General features: G+C 39.1%; 1 pseudogene across 1 annotated transcript; it reads right to left on the bottom strand.

Annotated features, from left to right (window-relative positions):
* Nucleotides 1-16,853: 16,853 nt before the first annotated feature.
* On the bottom strand, nt 16,854-19,168 carry LOC308641651 (protein phosphatase 1 regulatory subunit 26-like; annotated as a pseudogene). Its single transcript has one exon. The product of its transcript is annotated as a protein phosphatase 1 regulatory subunit 26-like (transcript).
* Nucleotides 19,169-21,565: the final 2,397 nt, after the last annotated feature.

Raw genomic sequence — 21,565 nt, 5'->3', positions numbered from 1 at the left:
ACTCAACCACTGAGCCACGTCCCCAGCCCTATTTTGTATTTCATTTAGAGACAGGGTCTCACTGAGTTGCTTAGTGCCTTGCTCTTGCTAAAGCTGGCTTTGAACCCATGACCCTCCTTGTCTCAGCCTCCAGAGACACTGGGATTATAGGCATGTGCCACTGTACCTGGTGGGAATATGTCTTTCATATTTCCAAAAATATGTTTATGTACATATAGGACTTGCAGACAAAATGTTAACCTTTTCTGCCATGACAATCCTTCAAGCATCACTACTATTTAGATATTCTTAGTCCATAACATCCCAGTGAGTTAGCACAACATAAATTCTACATTCTGTTTTTGTACAGAATGTTATAGTTACAGAAAGTGAATTGAAAAGTTATAGAAGTAAATTAGTCATAATAGAATTCAAGTAGATTTTCCATGATTTTCATTTAAAATTTTTAGAAAATTGATTATTCTCAACCTTCAAGCATTTTTCTCCATCTAGGCAGGCTACATATTTCCCTTTTGTTAATTTTCAATCATTTTAGTTATTTAAAAATAAATTAACTAGGTTTTTTGGACATAGAATTTTATATGAGTAACTCAACCAGATATGGCTAATGTGGAATTCTTAGGTGTACTCACCAAGTGACGGCTCAGAGAAGGGAATTCAGAAATTATTTTGGAATCTCATTCTGCTTTCATGGTTATTACAGTATCTTTCTATGGAAGTTTTTACTAAATGCTCTTGAGTACTCTAAATGTCTCACCACATTAACATGACTTGGATATTTTAAAGAGTTTACCTCTTTCCTTTTCTCTGGTATGCTTCCCTTCTTATATTATTTTTCCCCCAATTGGATGAACCATGTTTTTTTCTGGGCTTATTTGCCCTAGAGATTTAGATGAAAACAGCTCTTGGGACTCTGGATCAAAAGAAGTTAATTAATAATATTGTTATAAAAGAATGTTGGTTCTGAGCCACCAAATCCCAATTACAAAGTTTTGGAAGGTGCTAAATAGATCCGTCCAGGGCCTCCTTGGGGATTTACTCATATTTTGCTTTATTTATTTAGAGGAAAAAGAGTACTTGAGAGTTTCTACAAGGAAGCTAAAACTATGGAATCCTTTTTATCCTTCTTAAGTTATTGATAAAATATAGAATGTTCTCTAACAATGAATATTCTGGTTTCAGATACCCATTTATTACCATAGAGGTTTTTTAAAAAAATTTCAGATAAAAATATGGCCAGAGTAAATTCCATTGTTGTTGCTACTATTATTATTGTCCTTCTTCTGTCCATGACCAAAGAGCTCTGTCCTGAACTCAGCTGGGAGTGACTGTTTTTCCATATTCTAGACTCATCTCCCACAGATGTGAGCTTGCCATAAACTTCTACTATATTCTCCAGCATATTTTTTTTCAAATGAACATTCCTTTAGACATTTTCTTTTTAAACTAAAACTCTTTACCATTTTATCTTAATAGAAATCCGACTTTCACTTGAGGATAGTGGTTTCACTGAAGCTCTTTCAAGTGAAAATGTGCACTTTATTTTTATGTACTAGAGAGAGAGGGGGATGTGACTGGAGGGACATTATAATAACAATATAATTTTAGATTAATATCATATTATTTATTATGTAATATTGTATATTATGTAAACATATAATGTATTATAATTTCACAATAAGATGCTAATAATCATAATTCTGTTGTGGTTTTATTCCCAATTCTATTTCCAATCAGAAAATAATTTCCAGTTTTTTTATTAAACTCTTGCAAGGTTCATAGAATATACTTTCATAATTTTTCTTTGGTACTGTCAGTCATTGACTGTGTTTCAGGAAAGAAGTTAACAAAGTTCCAAGTAAGACAACTATGGTAGAGTTTTTAAAATTGAATTTTAAAACACTGGTGACACATAAATATAGATATTTTTCAGTGATTTGTGTGAATTGCCGCAAAAGACCCTGAAGTTTGAATATCTTAATTCGTTTCTAAAGACTGCCTTCTGCATTCCTCTTGAAGTCTTCAATGCCTTCATTATAAGTTGATCTTGCCTGTATTAGGATTACTCATTCTCTAAAATCCCAAATCCTAGGATATCAATCTTGGATTGCTATCTTAAAATTTCTTTATTCTTATACACTTATTCTGAGGCACCATTCAGATCTCCAGTTTGTGGATGAACTCCTTTTCTTTTCATTTAAAAAAAATAAATCATAATTATACGTAGTAATTGGGATAATTTTGACAAAATCATACATACAAGGAATTTTATTTTAAGCACCATTGCCCATCCCTTTTCCTCCCCTTCTCCCTCTCTATTCTCCTTCTTCTATTAAAAACTTCCTTTCTTCTACACACACATAAAAATGAAATTTTTATATATGAATATCCATACATATTTATATATGAGTGTAATATGATTTTGTTAAATTTATTCCATTTATCTTCCTCTTTCCCTTCCTTCCTCCCTCTCATTCTCCTATATCTACTCCACTGATCTTTCCTTTATCTTTATAATATCCAATCCTGGTCCCCATTGCTTCTTTCCTTTGTTTTGGTGTAGCTTCCAAATATGAGACAAAACATTCAACCTTTGATTTTCTGACTCTGGCTTATTTAATTTAGCATGATTTCCTCCATTTGTATCCATTTATTGACAAATGACATTTCATTCTTTATGGCTGAGTAAAACTCCATTGTGTATATATAACACATTTTCTTTATCAGTTCATCTGTTGATGGGCAACTGGGTTGATTTCACAATTTGGCTATTGTGAATTGCGCTGCTATAAACATTGTAGTAGCTGTATCTTTACAGTATGCTGATTTTAGATCTTTCCAATAAACACTGAGGTGTGGGATAGCTGGATTATATGATGGTTCTAACCTTAGATTTTTGAGAAATTTCCACACTGCTTCCCAGAATGGTTATACTAATTTACAGTCACACCAAAAATGTCAGAGTGTACGTTTCCCCCCACATCCTCTCCAGCATTTCTCACCATCATGTTCTTGATAATTGTCATTCTAATGGAATCTTAATTTTGATTTGCATTTCTCTAATTATTAGAGATGCAGAACACTTTTTTCATATATTTATTGAAGAAGATTTGTATTTTTTTTGAGAAGTTTCTGTTTAGATCTTTTGCCCATTTGTTTAAAGTTCTGGATAAAAATATGGCCATAGTAGATTCTGTTGTTGTTGCTATTATTATTGTTATTTCTGTTCTGTTCATGTCCAAAAAGAAGAGCTCTTGTCCTGAACTCAGCCGGGAATGACTGTTCTTTAGCTATTTTTTTTTTTTTTTTGGCATTGAGTTTTTGAGTTCTTTATCTATCCTGGATATTAGTTCCCTATTACAGTAGTAGATGGCACATTTTCTCCTATCTCATAGGCTCTCTCTTCACTCTCTTAATAATTTCCTTTGCTGTGCAGAAACTTCTCAGTCTGATGGCATCTAATTTATTGATTATTGGTTTTATTTCTTGAGCTTTAGGGGTCTTGTTTGGGAAGTCAATGCCTGAACTTTTATGATGGAGGGTTGACCTATGTTTCTTTCTTGCAATTTCAAGATTTCTGGTCTAAGTCTTTGATCCATTTTGATTTCAGTTTTGTTCAGGGTGAAAGATAGGGATTTAAATTCATTATTCTACATATGGATATCCAGTTCTTCCAGCACCAGTTATGAAAGAGGCTGTCTTTTCTCCAACATATATTTTTGATACTTTTGTCAAGTATCAGATGGCTGTAAAAATTTGAGTTTGTCTCTGTCTTCTATTGTATTCTATTCTATTGGTCTTAATATTTATTTTGATGCTAATACCATACTGTTTTTGCTACTATATCTATGTAATACAATTTGAGGTCAGGTATTATGATGTCTCCTGCATCACTTTTCTTGTTCAGAATTGCTTTGGGATTCTGATTTCTTATTCTTCCAAATGAATTTTAGAATTATTATTAATATTATTTTAGTTCTGTGAAGAATATCATTGGTATTTTTATGGGGATTTCATTGAATATGAGTATTACTTTTCATAGTTTGGCTATTTGGACTATATTAATTCTGCCTATCCAAGAACATAGGAGGTGTTTCAATCTTCTGAGGTCCTCATCAATTTCTTTAGTGTTCTATAGGTTTCATAGATCTTTCACCTTCTTGGTTAGATTAATTCCCAGTATTATTTTTAGGGCATTATGAATGAGGTGATTTTCCTGATTTCTTTCTAAGCTGAATCACAGTTGGAATATAGGAAAATCTATTGATTTATAAGTGTTGATCTTGTATCCTGCTACTTTGCTAAATTTATTTATCAGTTCTAGAAATATTTCTGGTGGAATATTTTGGGGTCTTTTAGACATAGGGTCATGTCATCAGCATAGTTTGATTTCTTCTTTTTCAATTTATATTTCTTTAACTTAATTTCCTTCTCTTGCCAGATTGTCCTTGATAGATTTTTGAGAATTATATTGAATAGATGTGGTGAGAGTGGACATTCTTGTCTTGTTCCTGATTGTAGAGGACAAGTTTTCAGCTTTCTCTATTCAGTATGATGTTGACTATGAGTTTGCTGTATCTAGCCTTTGTAAGTTCCGTTTATCCCTAGTTTCTTCAGTGTTTTTAACATGAATGGGTCCTATATTTTGATCAAAGGCCTTTTATGCATCTATTGAGATGATTATATGATTCTCAATTCTATTTAGATGGTGAATTACATTTACATTGTGTATATTGAAACAGCCTTGCAACCCTAGGATGTAGCCCACTTGATCCTGGTATATTATCTTCTTAATATTTTTTGAATGTGATTTGCTAATATTTTATTAAGGATAAAGGGATATTGGTCTGTAGTTTGCTGTCCTAGATGAGTCTTTGTCTAGTTTTGGCATCTGGATTATACTGGCTTCATAGAATGCTTTTGGGAGTGTTCCTTACCTTTCAATTTCATGGAATAATTTGAGGAAGACTGAGTTATTTCCGCTTTAGTCTGGTAGAACTGCACTGTAAAGCCTTCTGGTCCTGGGTTTTTCTTTGTTGGTAGGCTTTTAACTGTGGCTTAATTTCATTACTTGATATTAGTCTGTTTAGATTTTCTACATCTTACCTATTCAGTTTGGGCAAGTCATATGTGTTTAGAAATTTGTCAGTGGCTTCTAGATTTTGCAGTTTATTGGAGTATAAAGTTTCAAAGTAGTTTCTAATAATTCTAAAGTGTCACAGTAACCTCTCCTTTTTCATCTTGTATCTTGTTGATTTTTATTTTTATTTTCTTTTTCTAAAGCTTTAAGGTAGAACATAAAATTTTTTTAAAAAAATTATTTTGGGTACTGGGGATTGAACTCAGGGGCACTCAACCACTGAGCCACATCCCCAGCCCTATTTTGTATTTTATTTAGAGACAGAGTCTCACTGAGTTGCTTAGCTCCTAACTGTTGCTGAGGCTGGCTCTGAATTTATGATCCTCCTGCCTCAGCCTTCCCAGGCTTTGGGATTATAGGGGTATGCCACGTTGCCTGGTGATTTCTTGTTTTTTGATGTATGTGTAGATATCAACGTGGGAAGGGGACCTGAAGTTTCCCTCTGTTTGTTCCTCCTGGGAACCTGTTATTTTGGGGGGATTTTGTCTCCCTACTTTTAGGTGTTAAAAATTACACTTAGGCTCATGTAGGGTTTAGATCTTGTGTGGGGTGAGATTCATTATTCTTTGGCTAGGGTGTAAGAATTTTTTGGCAGCATGGTCTCTACTCTGTAGGCTTGAAGTACTTTCTAGTCCTTCTTGGAGGAGGAAGCTAGGAGTAGAACCAATGACAAAAAACTGACATATAAAGATAAATATCTAGCATCTATTTTGACATCTGTAACATTAACAGCCATCTATATAGGAATGGTGGCGGTCAACAATTAACATTAGTACCAGCAAAACAAATTTGTGAACTAGATTCAGCCTTCAATATCATGTGTCTATTATGTCATCCACTGTATTAATAATCACCTCAACATGAGCAGGGTATGAATTGCATATACTGATATAATTCTATTGTTCAGTGCAACAACAGGTTTTGAAGTAAAGAGAAAATATGGTGGGAAGGAGGGAGAAATTTTGAAATTTCTTAAAAACAGTGATCAGAGGAGAGGCAGGAGGTAGGGAGCAGATATTGACTGTAAAGAAGAAGTGGTAAAAGATTAAATAAGAATGATAAGATAAAGAAAGAGAGGAAATAGGAACAAAAAAATTGACTGGTAGTAGGAAAAGAGTGAAAAGCAGGAAGAAAAAGAGGTCAGACCCAAAGTATGATCAAATCAACAACTGTAAGATCTAAGTAATTTAAACCTGCATATACTTAAACCCTATCCAAGATAAATCAAGGCTGAATAATAAACAAGTGTAGAAGGAAGCAATTAATATAAAGATAAAATTATAAAAATATACATATGTATTTTAACTTATTCACACAGTGAGTACACACATACACTCCCACACACATACCCATGTACATGTACACAAAATCATGTATAATAGAAAAAACCAAAAGGTAATACAATATGATGTTTGAAAAAAATTTTTTAAATGTTAAAATTAAAAAAAAATAAGAATACAAAAAAATAGAATAAAAGTGGGATTATGGGTATAAGGAAAAAGAACTAAGAAAAAAAAGTAAGAAAGAAAATGCAAATTAAAAAAAGAGGAAAAATCTTGCTCAGAAATAAGGAGCTTATTTGTGCTAAGGTGGTGAAAGCATTTGGTGGGAATGAAATTTCCATTTTCATAAGTTTTGGTTTTGTAGCCTTTGGTTACTGCTTGCCTTTGTGGGTAGAAGGCACTTCAGTGAGTTCCTATTCATTACCCGCCTCACTGAATTTTCCTCTTGCTTTGTGGGTCCTGATGCTGTGGGGATCCTCCTCTGATGAACATATTTTCTACTGGCATTTCTGCCTGGAGATATACATACTAACATCTGAAAAGTTCTTTATTTTATCTGTTTTTTTTTTTTTTTTTTTTTTTGGTGGTGGTGGTGGTGCTGGGGATGGAAGTTAGGGCCTTGTGAATGTGAGGCAAGCACTTGACTGATTGAGCTATATCCCCAGACCTTGCCTCTGTTTTCAAGAGATATTTTGTTTGAGTTCTAGATTGACATTTTCTTTTTCAGTGTTTAATGATGTTATTTAAATACCTTCTAGCTTACATTGATTCTGTAAGGAAATCTGCTTACAGAATCAGGAAATCTGCTGTTAATTTGTCTTTGTTTCTCAGTATATATGATTTATCATTTTTTTCTGGATTGTTTTTAGACTATTTATAGCAATATGATTTTAAGCACTTTGATTATAATATGGCTCAATATACTTTTATTTATATCTCTTCTATTTGTTGAGCTTCTTAGACTTTTGTGATAATAATTTGCATCAAATTTGGAAAATTTTTGTCTTTATTTTTCAGATATTTCCCACTCTCACTCTATTTTAGTCTAAGTAAATGTATATTTGCTTGAAGTTGTACTACCCTTTGTGAATTCTCTTTAAATTTTTCTTCCAATTATTTCCCCCCTTTTCATGTAGTTTTTTTCATTGCTATGTGCTCAAGTTTATTAGTTTTTCCTTTTGCAATGACCAATCAGTTGTTACTTCCACCCTATGGATTTTTTTTTTAATTTCACACATTATACTTTCTTCTCTACTTAACAAATAGTATGCAGATATAATAGCAGTCTTAATGTCTAATTCTTTCATCTTTGTCATTTTTGTATAAATTTCATTTGCTTTTTTTCCTTGTGGATTGTATTTTCCTATTTCTTTGTATGCCTAGTAACTTTAAAATATATTTTCTGATGTTTGGATTGAAACATAATATTTTCCCATATTTAGGAAGTTCAGTGTGATATGCTGGTGTTGTTTTTTGAGACAGGGTCTTGCTAAGTTGCTGAGGTTGAACTTGAACTTTTGATCCTCCTACCTCAGGTTCATGAGTATATTGCACTACAGGTAGGCCCTGCTAGATCTGGTTCAATGTGATATTTTGATCAACTCAGAATAATTAGCATGTTCACTACATTAAACTTTTAATTTCTTTGTGGTAAGTGCATTTGAATTCCTCTTTTCTAACTATTTTGAATTCTATAATGTAATATTATAATATTACATTTACCCTATTATGTCACAGAATTCCTTCTATCAAGCAATAATATTATACCTGTTGTCTGATTTTTCTCCCTTTTTCTTCCCCATATTTTCCCTAGTTTCTGATAATAACTTCTTTCAACTTCTATGAAATCAACTTTTTTAGATTCCACTTACGAATATGATTATGCAGAATTTGTCTTCCTGTGCCTGATTTATTTCACATACATAATGTATTTCAGGCTTATCTATGTTGCAAATGACAAGATTAAATGTGTTTTTTTTTTTTTTTTTTTTTTGTACCAGGGATTGAAGCCAGGGGTGCTTAACTACTGAGCCACATACCCAGCCCTTTTTGTGTTGTATTTAGAGACAGGATATCACTGAATTGCTTAGTGCCTTGTTTTTTGCTGAGGTTGGCTTTGAACTTGCCATCCTCCTGTCTCAGCCTCTTGAGCCTCTGGGATTACAGGTGTGCACCACTGCGCACAGCAATTAAATGCTTTTTAAAATGGATAAATAGTATTCCATTGTGTATGTATGTCACATTTTCTTCCTTCATCTATTGCTGGACATTTAGGTTGATTCCATATTCTGGCTATTTTGAATAATGCTATAATAAACATAGGAGTGAAAGTGTCCTTTTGACATGCTGATTTCATGTTCTTTGTTATAAGCTTATCGGGATTACTGGGTCACTTGTTATATTTTTAGTTTTTTAGGAATTGACATACTGCTCTCCATAATGGCTGTCCTAATTTACATTCTCAGCAAAAATGTCTAAGTTCCTCTTTCTCCATATTCTTGCTATTATTTGTCATTTTTTGTCTTTTGACAATAGTCATTTCTCACTGGGGTGAGGCGGTATCTCATAATGGTTTTGATTTACATTTTCCTTTCAATTCATGATATTGAACATTTATTCATATATCTGTTGGCCATTTATGTGTCTTCATTTTAGAAATGCTTAGTCAGAGCTTTTGCACATCTTTGAAATTGGGTTATTATTATTATTTGCCTTTTGGTTGAGTTCCTAATATATTTTTCTATTGAAAAATCTCAGCCAAACATCTGAGAAACAATTTGAGTTCCTTCTAATATTCTGGATATTAACTCTTGTCAGATGTTTAGTTTACAAATATGTTCACCCATTCTGTCAGCTGGTTGTCTCTTTGTTGACTGTTTTGTTTGCTAGATAGAAACTTTTTAATCTAATGTAATACCCTTTGCCAATTTTTGTGTTTTGTTGCCTATGCATTTGGAAGCCTGGTAATTTTTAAAAAACAGTACTGGGATCAAACTCGGGTCCTGCACATGTTAGAAAAGCTCTTTACTTCTGAGCTACATCCCTAGGCCAGGATCTTACTAAGTTGCCCAGGCTGGTCTTGAACTTTCAATCCTCCTGCCTCAGCCTCCTACGGGTATGTGCCACCACACCAGGTGGATGCCTGGTAATTTTTGACTGAATATCAGACATTATAAAGGATATTTTTGTACTCCTAAAAGCGTTCTTCAACTTTGTTTTGGGGGTACAGTTAAATTGATTAGAAATAGTCTGTTTTTTTTTTTTTTAGGATTTTTGATTTCAATCTTAAAATAAATGAAAAGAGTTTTAGAAGATAACTATATCATGAAATATAAGTACCTGAAAAGAAAAGGTTGGGTGGGGCAATAGAGAAATCCTTGTAGTGGAATGAGCACTTCCAAAATGGAAGCTGACATATAAGCCAGGACGCAAGGGCAATATTTTATAAAAATATCCATAAGTAATACTGGAGAGGTGTATTGTAAGGCCTAGAATCTACGTGCTGCCTTGATGTCTTAAGTCCCACAGGGCCAAACCTTGACTTTCCTAGCTTTCAATAGATGTGTACCACCATCCAATAGTGAGGCTTCCTACCTCACTATTTCCCCTATCAGCCAGACTAGCCATATCCCAGCCAGGACTCAAATTGCCAGGCTTCAGTTTGCTGCCAGCCAAGGAGTTGTTCATTCTGCTTCTGAGTGAAGCATGGCTTCTGTGTTCTTCTCTCTTGGATGTGAGTTTATGTGACTGCTGTCAATATTATCTACCCAGTGCTGAATGTTGTGTGTTTGCCATCTTTGGAGTTTTAGGGCAGAATTCCCTCTCCCAATGAGCTGAATAGAAGGCAAAAAATGCTCAGAGGTGTGACTTTGGCTATGTGTGTATGTATGTGAGTACATGAGGGTATACCAAGAAGGCTCCAAGATGGGGAGAGTTTAAAGGAAATTCTGATGAGAAAATACAGAAGAAATATTTAATAAGAAATACTGAATGAGAATAGTGGTAAATTAGATAGGATGGTATCACATGACTGCCTTAAATCTGAAGTCACATTTAAATGTGGAGGGGTGTTTTGGGGTTCAGAGGAAACCCTTTTCATCTAATGACAAGCCAATAGTGTTATTTTATGACTACATTTGTCTTTAACAGAAACTTCATTAGTATTTTCCTGATTCTTTTCTCAACTCTGCAAATAGTCTTGTTTTCCAATTGATGTGAGGTCTATTATAATCTGTGATTGTGTTAGTCAGATTTTTGTTGCTGTGACCAAAATGCTTCACAATAACAATTTAGAAGAGGAAAAGTTTATTTTGGACCCAAAGTTTCAGAGGTTTAGTCCATGGTAAGCCAGCTCCATTACTCTGGGCCAGAGGTGAGGCAGGGCATCATGGCCATGCTTGGTTTATGGCTGCTAGGAAGCAGAGAGATCAAGGGGAAGGGAACATTAGGAAGATGAATCCTTCTAGGGCATTTCTTCAGTGACCTACCTTATGTAGCTACACCTAATATACCTACAGTTACCACCCAGCTAGTCCATTCAAATTAGGAAGGATGGACCAGGTTATAGTTCTCATCTATCATTTCACCTCTGAATATTCCTGCATTAACACAGGGGTTTGAGGACACCTCATTTTCAAATCATAACATTTCATCCATGGACCCCCAAATCTCAGTTTGTCTCATAATGATAAATTCATTATTCCATTTCCAAAAGTCCCCTTAATATTTTAACAGTTTCAGAATTTTCTCTTCTGAGACTTAAGACAAACTCTTGAATGTGAATTCCTGTAAAAATCAAAAGCTAATTTTTTATACTTTATATATATACCTATATATACAATATTAAGATAGTCAACATATTGTCATGAATACTGGGAACATGAGGTTCAGGGGATAATTCTAGAAACTGGATTCACTGTGCTAATGTACACATGTTTTCATTTAAAAAGCAATGTGCCTGCAACCTTGACTGGATTAAGTCAGTAGGATATGTTACATTTCTCAGCAAACAAGCTGTTATCTGAAGGAGAAATGCAGGCTTGAAATACTCCCCCCTGTAATAACAAGAACACAAATTACCTTGAAGGGGTGCTTTATGACCTTCCCACAGACCAGATTCCAGACTGAGCAAGATAGGCAAGATCCTTAACCATAAAATCTGTAAGAAAAAGTTTGGCCAAAATGACCCAGAGTTGTCTTGGATCTTTAGCATGTCATTAGCAAAATGTCTCTTCCTTCGGATCCTATCTCCCCAAAAACAGGAAGGGAGGAGGGGCAGAAAATCCCTCTCTTCTCTAAGAGACCCATTCCTTGTGAGTATCTCCTTTTCCCCTTTTCCTATTTCTTCTAATAAACTTATGCCTGCTACTCTGAGTGACATGTATGGAATCTTTAGGTGTAATTATAAGAACTGTTCACTAAGCACCTCCATAGCTGCCTTGACCATGGAGATGGTGGGCTCTTGATCTGTAACAGTACAATGGCACAGAGTAAAAATTTTCATTCAAAAATGGGGGAACAGAAATATAGAAGGAATGGAACCAGAACAAGACTGAAATGCACTGGGGAAAATTTTCCTGTTGCTCCACATCCAATATCTGAGATGTGATCTGGGAATCCCTGCTTCTTTGGTTTTGAAGGTTGCAGCTCATGTGGCCTCACTAAGACCTGCTCTCTCCATAGCTGGCTGCTTTCTTTGGCAGATAATCCATGTTATTGGCATCTCTTAACTTCTGGAGTTGCCATTCGAGCTTTGGCTTCACCCTTCTAGCCTCACACATTGCTCTCGTGGGGCCAGTCTACAGGAATTTTTACCCTGCTACTTGTTGTCTGGCCTTCTAGGCCTTCCTTTGAAATTTCAGGGGAAGCCTCAGTGACCCCTAGCTCTAGCATTCTTCATTTCTGCATAACTAATACCTCATGGATGACACCAAACTCTGCTGTCAGCTCAAGCAGTAGTCAGAACACCGTGGACAAAACCTTCAATGGCTTCTGAGTGTTTGATAGAGTATGCTGAAAGAAACCCTGGAAAATATGCTCTGGGAATGCTGTTTTAGTCAGCTTTTCACTGCTGAGGCCAAAATATCTGACAAGAACATCTTAGAGGAGGAAAAGTTTATTTTGGATCATGGTTTCAGGGGATAGTTACATGGTCAGCCAACTCCATAGCCCTGGGTCCACTTCTCCATAGGTGAGACAAAACATTATGGCAAGGACATGTTGGAGGAAAGCAGCTCAGGATGTGACAATCAGGAAGGAGAGAGAGAGAGAGAGAGAGAGAGAGAGAGAGAGAGAGAGAGAGAGAGAGAGAGAGAGAAAGAGAAGAGAGAAGAGAGAAGAGAGCGCACCCTGCTCATCAGGGGCAAAGTAGAAACCCCAAAGTTATGCTGCTAGTGACCTGCTTCCTCTAAGTTTTACCCTACATTAGTTTAAAACTCTCATAATCTAATTTAATCCAAAGGACTTGTGTAGCTGTCCCTATCACCTTGATGGTTGCAGCCCACATGACCTCTTTCCTGGCATGTCTCTGCTTGATTCATGCAGTTTACCTTAGTAGACTGTCAAGAGCAATGACTGAGTTATGGTCCTTGAAATTTCCTGCAAAAGTGATGCCTCTACTGGGAACTCTCAGTGAAAAGCTGCCAATGGAGACCCAGTTGCTTTGGTTATGCCCTGTCCAAAAGGAGGTTCTGTGTTAGCCAGGGGACTATCAGTTTTTGACCTAGAAGTTCAGACAACAGCTGCCTGGGGGTAGAAAATTATAGATGCAAGCTGACAATTATAATTGGGCTGCTCATACCTATGACCTTGGCTCTGCTTGTTTAGAAGAAACTTTCTCACAATAACCCTTTTGAAGTTAAAACTGATATAATAGCTGGACATAGTGATGCACACCTCTAACCCCAGTAGCTTGGGAACTGACACAGGAGGATCTTGGATTCAAAGCCAGCCTCAGCAATGGAGAGGCACTAAGCAACTCAGTGAGACCCTGTCTCTAAATAAAATACAAAATAGGGCTGGGGATGTGGCTCAGTGGTTGAGTGCCTCAGAGTTCAATCCCTGGTACCCGATCCCCTAAGAAAAATCTTATATAATAAACATGCTGAGCTGGTTCTGGGTCACTATCTCCCTACCAGAGTTTAGTGATCCACCAAGCCCTAGATTTCTTTATTTGTGTGCCTGTTTGTCTTTTCTTCATCCCCTCATCACCCCCTCTGGTTGTCCTGAATTAACAGCTATGCAGGTTGCAGCAGCAGACATTCCTAGCATCTCTTAATATTGGAGTTCTCCACTGTAGATTTGACTTTCTTCTCATATCTTCACACATTAACCTTTTAGGGGATACCTGCAGGGATTCTCACCCTGTTTCGCTTCACCTGGCCTCCAAGGCTTTCCTTTAAATTCTGGTAAAAGTCTCCCTGACCCCCTAAATTCAGCATCTTGCATTCATGCAGAAGTAGCCAATCCTCCTGGTATCATAGCTGCAGCATTCTCTGGGTGTCTGCTTGGCTCCACAGTGAAACAAATTTCTAGGACCCCTTTCTCAAGAAGGGTGTCCCCATGGTCTTTTAAATGAATTTTTACTTTTACACCTTTGAGCCTGAGATGAATGTGGTCTTGCCAATTCCTAAGATGCCCTCATGCCAGTTTCCTAGTGTCTCTTTGTAAAGTGCTAAGAATCATTGTAGTAAGTATAATCTCTTTAACAACCACATCTTCTTTAGCTCCATTTTTGCTTCTACTTTTCTGGCCAAAGTGCCTGTTTTTTTTTTAATCTTTCTGCTCTGCTTTCTGCTCCTCATTATCACAGTAAACTTGGATAAAGGATGCCAGGAATATTTATGGCATCCCCTGAAATTTCCTTTGTCAGGTTAATTAGAACATCACATTTAAATTCAGTCTCACAAGAAGCCTCAATACATGGGGAAAATGTAGCTACTTCTTTGCCAGAATTTAACATGAGTAGTCTCTAGTACAATTTCCACGAGAGTCCTCCTTTTCTAAAATATCATGAGCCCAGTGTTTACTCTCCACAGTCTTATTGGCTTTGTGATCTGCTGAGCTCCTACTAGAATTGCCCATTAAGTTCTGCTTACTATTCTAAAGTTTTTCCAGCTTGCACCTTTAATCTCTTTCTCTGTCTCCTTCTCTCTCTTTGGTACAAGAGATTTAACCCAGGGATGCTTCACCACTGAGCTATGCCACTAGATCCTTTTATTTATTTTTTTTATTTTAAGACAGGTTTCACTAAGTTGCTAAGGTCCTAAGTTATTGAGGCTTGCCTCAAACTTGTGATATTTCTTTCTTTTTTTAAAAATTGTTTTTACTTTTTAAATACATGACAGTGGAATGCATCACAATTCTTATTACACATATAGAACACAATTTTTCATATCTCTGTCAAACTTCTGATATTTCTGTTTCAGCTTCCTGAGTTGCTAGGATTACAATCAGATGCCCCCACACTCAGTCAGATTGCATCTTTTAACTCTTCAAAATTCTTCACCTGCAAACAAGCTCCAAAGGCTTCTGAACCATACGGTCAGGGTAGTCAAAGCAATGACCCCATTTTTCAGTACCAATTTTTTATAAATAAACTTTTGGGAGATACTTTATAAATCAGAATTACCTCTGTGTGAGCAAGGCACACCCATGATTTCTTGAAGGAATTTTCACTTTCAGGCTCTTAAGCCTCCATTGAGTAAGGTCTTGCAAATTCCTGAGATGCCCCAAAACATTTTTTAATTATCTGTGAAAAATACTTAGTATCTCCTAAGTGGCTGTAATATCTTTAACATATATGACTTTCAAGGCTCCAATTAACTGCAATTTTATGGCCAAACTATAAATTTTAAAATTCTCTGCTTTTTGCTTCCAATTCTCATAATAAGCCTGATTAAAACCTGCCACCAAAATTTATGCCACTGCCTGAATGCTGGGCTGCCTTGAGATTAATTAATCCATTACCTTTATTTTTTTTTTTTACTTGTTGATGATGCTTGATTTATTCATTAAAAAAAGTTCTTATGTACAAAATGAGCTGATGTTTGTTTCCAGGAGTTAAAAGCACTCTTTAAAAAATTAAATAAAAGTCAGGGCATGGATTACATGGAGCTGTTTTTTCTCAGAAGCACTTAAGTGAATGAACATGCCACAGGAAGCTATCACACACACATTGGGATGCTCAGTACTGCAGCTTCGCCCAGCAGATGCTTACCCTGGGCGGTGTCTGCACCTGGGCACAGAAGTGGGTTCCTATTTATACCCAGGGGTACAGGAGGTGTAGAGACTCACATCCACATTAGAATACCAACATCACCGGCTAACTGCCTCACAGCTGAACCAGAGTCGCAGAACTTGGGGTGACTGGAGGGCATCAGTGGCCAGCATGGCTTGTCCTCGCAGTGGCCTTGGGTACCTTGGTGCCACAGGGCAGAAGGTGAGGAAACCAAGGCAGCAGCATCACTTGGCCTTGACCCAGGGACCAGAGGCCATGGCCTACAACCAGCGCCCTTCTGCCCCAGGAGGCGGGCTGCAGGAGATCATTGGCAGCACTGGCTCGGCCACTGGTCAGACCCCTGACTGGGCTGCAGCTCCTGGACGGCAGGTATGGAGGTATGCAAGGCATGTCCCCAGCACTGAGCTCTAGCCAAGGTGTCTGGGGACCAAACCACCTAATTGCTGTGCTTATTCATTCGTGTGCACAAATCAAGAAAAGGACGGTTAAATGCACATGCGGTGTGATCTTTTAGACCCATGATCAAAAGAGGACAGCAATTCTCCCAAGAAAAGAGGTTTACTTAGATGTTAGAATCACCTAGTGACTGCAGGAGCCTGGACACCAGAGGGCAGGGCTGCAGAGTGTGCCACTGTCTCAGTGAGGGTCTCACGAGGCCAAGACTGGCTGGTCAGTTCACTTGCTGGCCACTGTACTTTGAAATATTTTACTAATCCAAGGCTGTGATCTTAGTGTTCAGAGGAACTGTTCTGGCTGCTAAGGACCAGTGAGTTCTTTATTAAAAGCACTATTCTGGGAGCTTCCGACAGACATGGGCATTTTAGGGCTTCCCAGAGGGTGGCTACAGCCTCCCCAGGCTTGAACATCTGAACCAGCAACTGGCTAGAGTCCTGGCCAAGGTGACCCTAGCTGTGACGGTAAGAACCAAAATGTGTGCTCATCTGCGGCTCCTGTGTGGACCACAGAATGCTGCAGTTAGGAACACCCTTCAAAATCGAGACGACATTTTCCAAAAATATTTTTATAGCACTTTAAATAATTTACAAAAAGCTACAAAAATCATATTTACCAGGACACATCTGTTAAATAAACCTCATGTTATTGTACACATGTACAGAGCTACGTACAGGACTCTGGCTGCCACTCTCCTGCGCACTCGGCTCTCCACAAGGGGACAGGGCCAGGCTGCGCGTCATAGCTTGAGGACTCTGCCCTTCACCACTGAGCCACCGTCCTCCAGGGAGCTGTCGCTGCATTCACTGGTATTGCTGCCCAGCATCTCCTGGTCCTGGTCATCCCTGTTCACCACCCTGTGAGCATACCTCAGGTCCAGGATGCCTTCCTCTGAGCCCAAGTTCCTCTTGTCCTGCAAACCGAGCCCTGCCCAGGCTTTCCAACTTGGCCAGTGCCCACTGTCCTTCTTCAAGAGCAAGTGTGGGCTTCCAAATATGGGGGCTGTGACGGGCCTGGGTCTCTCTGAAGGCTGAGAAGGACGGGCCCTGCAGAGGCAGGCCTAGGTGGGGACTGAAGAGGCCGGCCTGCTGGCCTTCCCAGGGGATGCTCTCCCAAAGTGGAACAGCTGGGTGGACAGCAGGGGAGAGAAGCCTGGAAAGGAGAGCTTCTTCCTGGGGTCCAACATGAAGCTGTGTGGTACCCTGGCCTGCCCCTGGGTCTACTTCTCTTTCTCACCCCTGAAGTCCCCGATCCATGCTGAACTCCAACCTTCTGAATTCAGTGACCATGGGCTGTGCAGCTGGCTGTGGTGGACAAGGTTACTCCAGGGGAGGGCCAGCTCAGCCTGGGGTCCCGGGTGGGGGACAGCAAGCTCCGGCTCCCATAGTTGACGTGAAAGATTCCTCTGGAGCTTCTGGTTTCGGCTCCTTCTGTGGCACAGCTGGGCAGCTGACCAAAAGCACTTTCTGTGGCTGCGGGCTCAGCATGGGGCGAGCGCTGTTCTTTGTGAACATAGACATTTCTCTTATTCACTGGACACCCTTTGGCAGAGGGGTTCCCACTGGCACTCCTGGGCAGTGTGGGCTCACATCCCTGCAGTAGCGGGGTGGTGGGAAGTGTGCTCTGTGTGGGCTGTGCCCTTCCTGCCAGAGATGAAGAGGCTGGGGGCTCACGGTCCCCCAGCTTTCTCTGTGCCCCTTAGTCCTTCAGCCAGTGGAGGGCTATCCCTGGCCCTCTGCTCCATGTGCACACGCCAGGCTGCAGAGCCGGGGGCCAGCTCCTTTCTGCAGGGCTCCTCCGGCAGGGCTGGGCCCTCTCCTTGAACTGCTGAACTGCTCACGGACTCCTTAGCCTTTTCTGCCCAAAACTTTCTAATCTCCAGTTCGATGCTGCCTTCACTGTCCATTGAACGCCGTCAGATAGGGAGCTGGGGGCAGAGCACGCATGGTCACGGGCTCCTGTTTCCTTGGAGAATGGGGTCCCTTCAGGTGTCTCTTCCTGGACTGGAGAGCTGGGGCTGCGTCCTTGCCCCCCAGCTTCCTCCCCTCTGCTGTACCACTGAAGGCACCCGGCGGTCATCTCCCAGGCATGCCCTGCTGTCCCTTCTGGACATGGACAAGCAGCTCCTCAGCACCCAAGGGCCTCTGTCCTTCCAGGCTCTCGGGAGGCCTCCCAGTGTGTGCACCAATTGTGTCTCAGGGGTGCTGAACCTGATCTTCTTCCTGAAGGCTGCTGGGGGATCCCTGCACCTCTTCTTGAGCTTCCCCTTGGATCTCAGCAGGTTCTTGATGGCCGTGTCGAGGTCCTTGTCACTGTCCAGTGAGCTGCTCTTGTCACCGGAGCTTTCTCTCACCAACGCTCCTCCCTTCTTCTGCCTTCCCCTGTACCCCAAGGCCTTGTGACATGCAAATGTCACTGAGCATGAAAGGCCTGGAGGGGACAGGCTGGCTTCTGGCCTGGCACTCCCTGCCTGGGGCCTCACCCATGTTTCCCTGCCTGGATGGATGGGTCCTGCCCGCTGTGGCCAGGCTGAGCTTGCCCCTGGCTGCAGTCGCCATACCTGGGCACTTTCTTTCATCTCCCTTGTTTTTTTGGGGGTGGACAACATCACAGAACCTCTGCGTTTTCTTCTGCAGCTCAGTGGCAGGTCTGGGGTTTTAGAGAGGGGCCTTGGGGACACCGGTCTGGCTGCTGGGGCTAGGTGGGGAGAGTGGGCCTGGGGTGGGCTGTGAGCAGCTTTCGGCTCTGGCCAGCAGACTTCCTAACTGTGCCTTCAGAGCCAAAAACGTCTGGATCTCCTGCTCTATGCTGCCGTCATTGTCCATGGAGCTGCTATCCCCATCAGAGCTGAAAGGCACGTTGGAGGAGCAGAAACGTGGGCCCACAGAGGCGGCTCGCTGCCTCGCCCTCCACAGGCGCCCTGCAGGATGGTGTTGGAGATATCCAGGATTGCTTCAGCGCGTGGCCAGAGGCCCATTCCCAAAGCCCACTTCTGGTGGCGGTGGCTGCTGGAGGTACGGCAGCCCTGGCATCCCTTGGTGGCTTTGAATCCATTACCTTTAAATTCAGTCTTACATAAAATCTCAGTATATAAGCAAAATGTAGATAATTTTTTTTTAAGCCAGAATATAGCATGAGCAACCTCTAGTCCAATTCTTAATATAATCCTCACTCTGGTTTGAAACCTCATGAGCACAGACTTTATTGTATGCATTCTGATCTTCTGAGCTCCCACCAGAATCAAACATTAAACTCTGCTTACAAATTCTAAGCATTCTCTAGTCTAAATAGCCAAACCTTTTTAATATCCTTCTGCCAATAATCTCCAAAGGCTCAAAAATACATGGTCAGGAGTTAGGGCAATGACTCCACCTCTGAGTACCAATTAGATTTGTGTTAGTCATCTTTTAGTCACTGTGACCAAAATACCTGACAAAAGCAACTTTGAGGAGGAAATATTAATTTTGAACTCAGGGTTTTGGAGTTTCCTTCCATGGTCATGTGGCTCCATTGCTCTAGGCCAGAGGTGATGTAGAACATCATAGCAAAAGGGCATGGAAGAGGATAACTGCTCAGTTCATGACTGCTGGGGAGTAGAGATAGAAAGGGAAACAACGCAGGAAAGATAAACCCTTCCAGGGCATGCCCCTAGTGACCCACCTTCTCCAACCATGCCCCACATGCCCATAGTTACCACTCAGTCAGTCCATTCAAACCACACGTACTGATTAGGTTACAGTTCTCATGATCGAATAATTTCACATTTGGATATTCCTGCATTAACACAAGAGCTTTTGGATGATACATCATCCAAACAATAACAATTTTCTTCTATTTTATGTTTATAGATATTTCCCCCCCTATCTAATAAATGCTTAATAAATGATTGCTGGCTTGAAGGCTAGAAGCCATAGGAGAAATAATACTAACTTCAGAAAGAATGACAGGTTCTGTTTTGGATAACTAATTGCCTACGTTTGGAAAACTACCTCATTGGGCCTCAGTTTTGTCATTTTTAAAATCAAAATGTTTGAAAAGAATGCTCTCTAAGGTGCTTCCTTAACAAACCACTAATTTTATATCTGTCTCTGAAGGATGTTCCCCACAGATACCTTTACTTTAATTTTTTTCAAAGTACTTTAGTATTTAAGAGCATGTGTTTTAAAGTCAGATTGTGGTTTCATTCCACTTATCCTTGAGTAGTTAATCCTCAGTTATCTCATGAAATGAAATTGAGTAATATTAACACCATAGTTTTATCCTAACTGTGAAATAAAATAAAACGTATTAAGCCTTGAGCATAGAGCTTGTGCTTAATAGTTTTGTTATCTATGATTAGGATCAAGCTCATTAATTAAGAAATAGAGTTTAAAACATAGAAGTATAAAAACTTAGTGTGTTTTCGTAACTATGAACACTTTTATTCTGGAAACATTTGGGATGTACTGCTGATGGATTTGTAATTGTAGTTGTAATAGGCCATTATCTCTCTCTCTCTCTCTCTCCCCCTCTCTGCATATATATATATATATATATATATATATATATATAAATTTCCTTCTAGTATTAAAGTTCTTCACCCAGGTTCATAGACCTTTCCTCTATAGTACAGGGGTCTGTGAACTTGTACTTGCACGAAAAAATTAAAATTTATGAATATTGCTGGGTGTAGTGGTGATGCCTATAATCTCAGCAGCTCAGGAGTCTGAGGTAGAAGGATGCTAAGTTCAAAGCCAGCCTCAGCAACTTAGCAAATTTTAAGCAGCTTAGTGAGACTCTGTCTCAAAATAAAGTTTAAAAAGGGATGGGGATGTGGCTCAGTGGTTAAGTGCCCTGAGGTTCAATTCCTGGTTCAAAAAAGAAAAATTATAAACATTAGTGTTTTTGTTGAGAATAAGATCCCTCCAGCAGGCCTTGTTTGGCTCTATTTCTGATGTTGCTATTGTTTAAATTTTATGATCAAAATTTATATTCTAACTTTGAAGTTGTTTGAATTTATTTTAAATGCTTTAACTCCCTAGATTCATTTTATCTCATTTGTACTTCCAGGATATTTCTTATAGACTCAGGCCAGAGAAAGGTAAAAGTAGGAAAGAAGTTAAAAAGAGCACAAATAAAATAGAATCCAGAGGTTTAGAGTAAGAAGAGATAATTATACATAATTCTGTCTTGAAAAATTAGAAATAGTAAACTGTGAGAGATTTTACAACTTAAGATCATTTTGTTTTATCTGTGAATATGCTGCCAGGCTTACTTTCATTACTTTAAAAATTCCAGGTAATCCTGAAGTTTTGTGTGCTATGTTGATGTAGTTGATTTTATTTATTTATTCATTCATTTATGGAAGGTTCATTGATTCATTCATTCATTGTATATCAGATTACTTATTTTATGCCAGACTTTTTAGAAACTATTTCTATGGTATCATTTTGCTACAGACTTAACTTCTAT

Source organism: Spermophilus citellus (assembly GCF_964194105.1).
Source record: "Spermophilus citellus genome assembly, chromosome: 2".
NCBI classification, from domain to species: domain Eukaryota; kingdom Metazoa; phylum Chordata; class Mammalia; order Rodentia; family Sciuridae; genus Spermophilus; species Spermophilus citellus.
The sequence above is the reverse complement of the archived record's forward strand: the minus strand, read 5'-3'. Positions and strand labels throughout refer to the sequence as shown.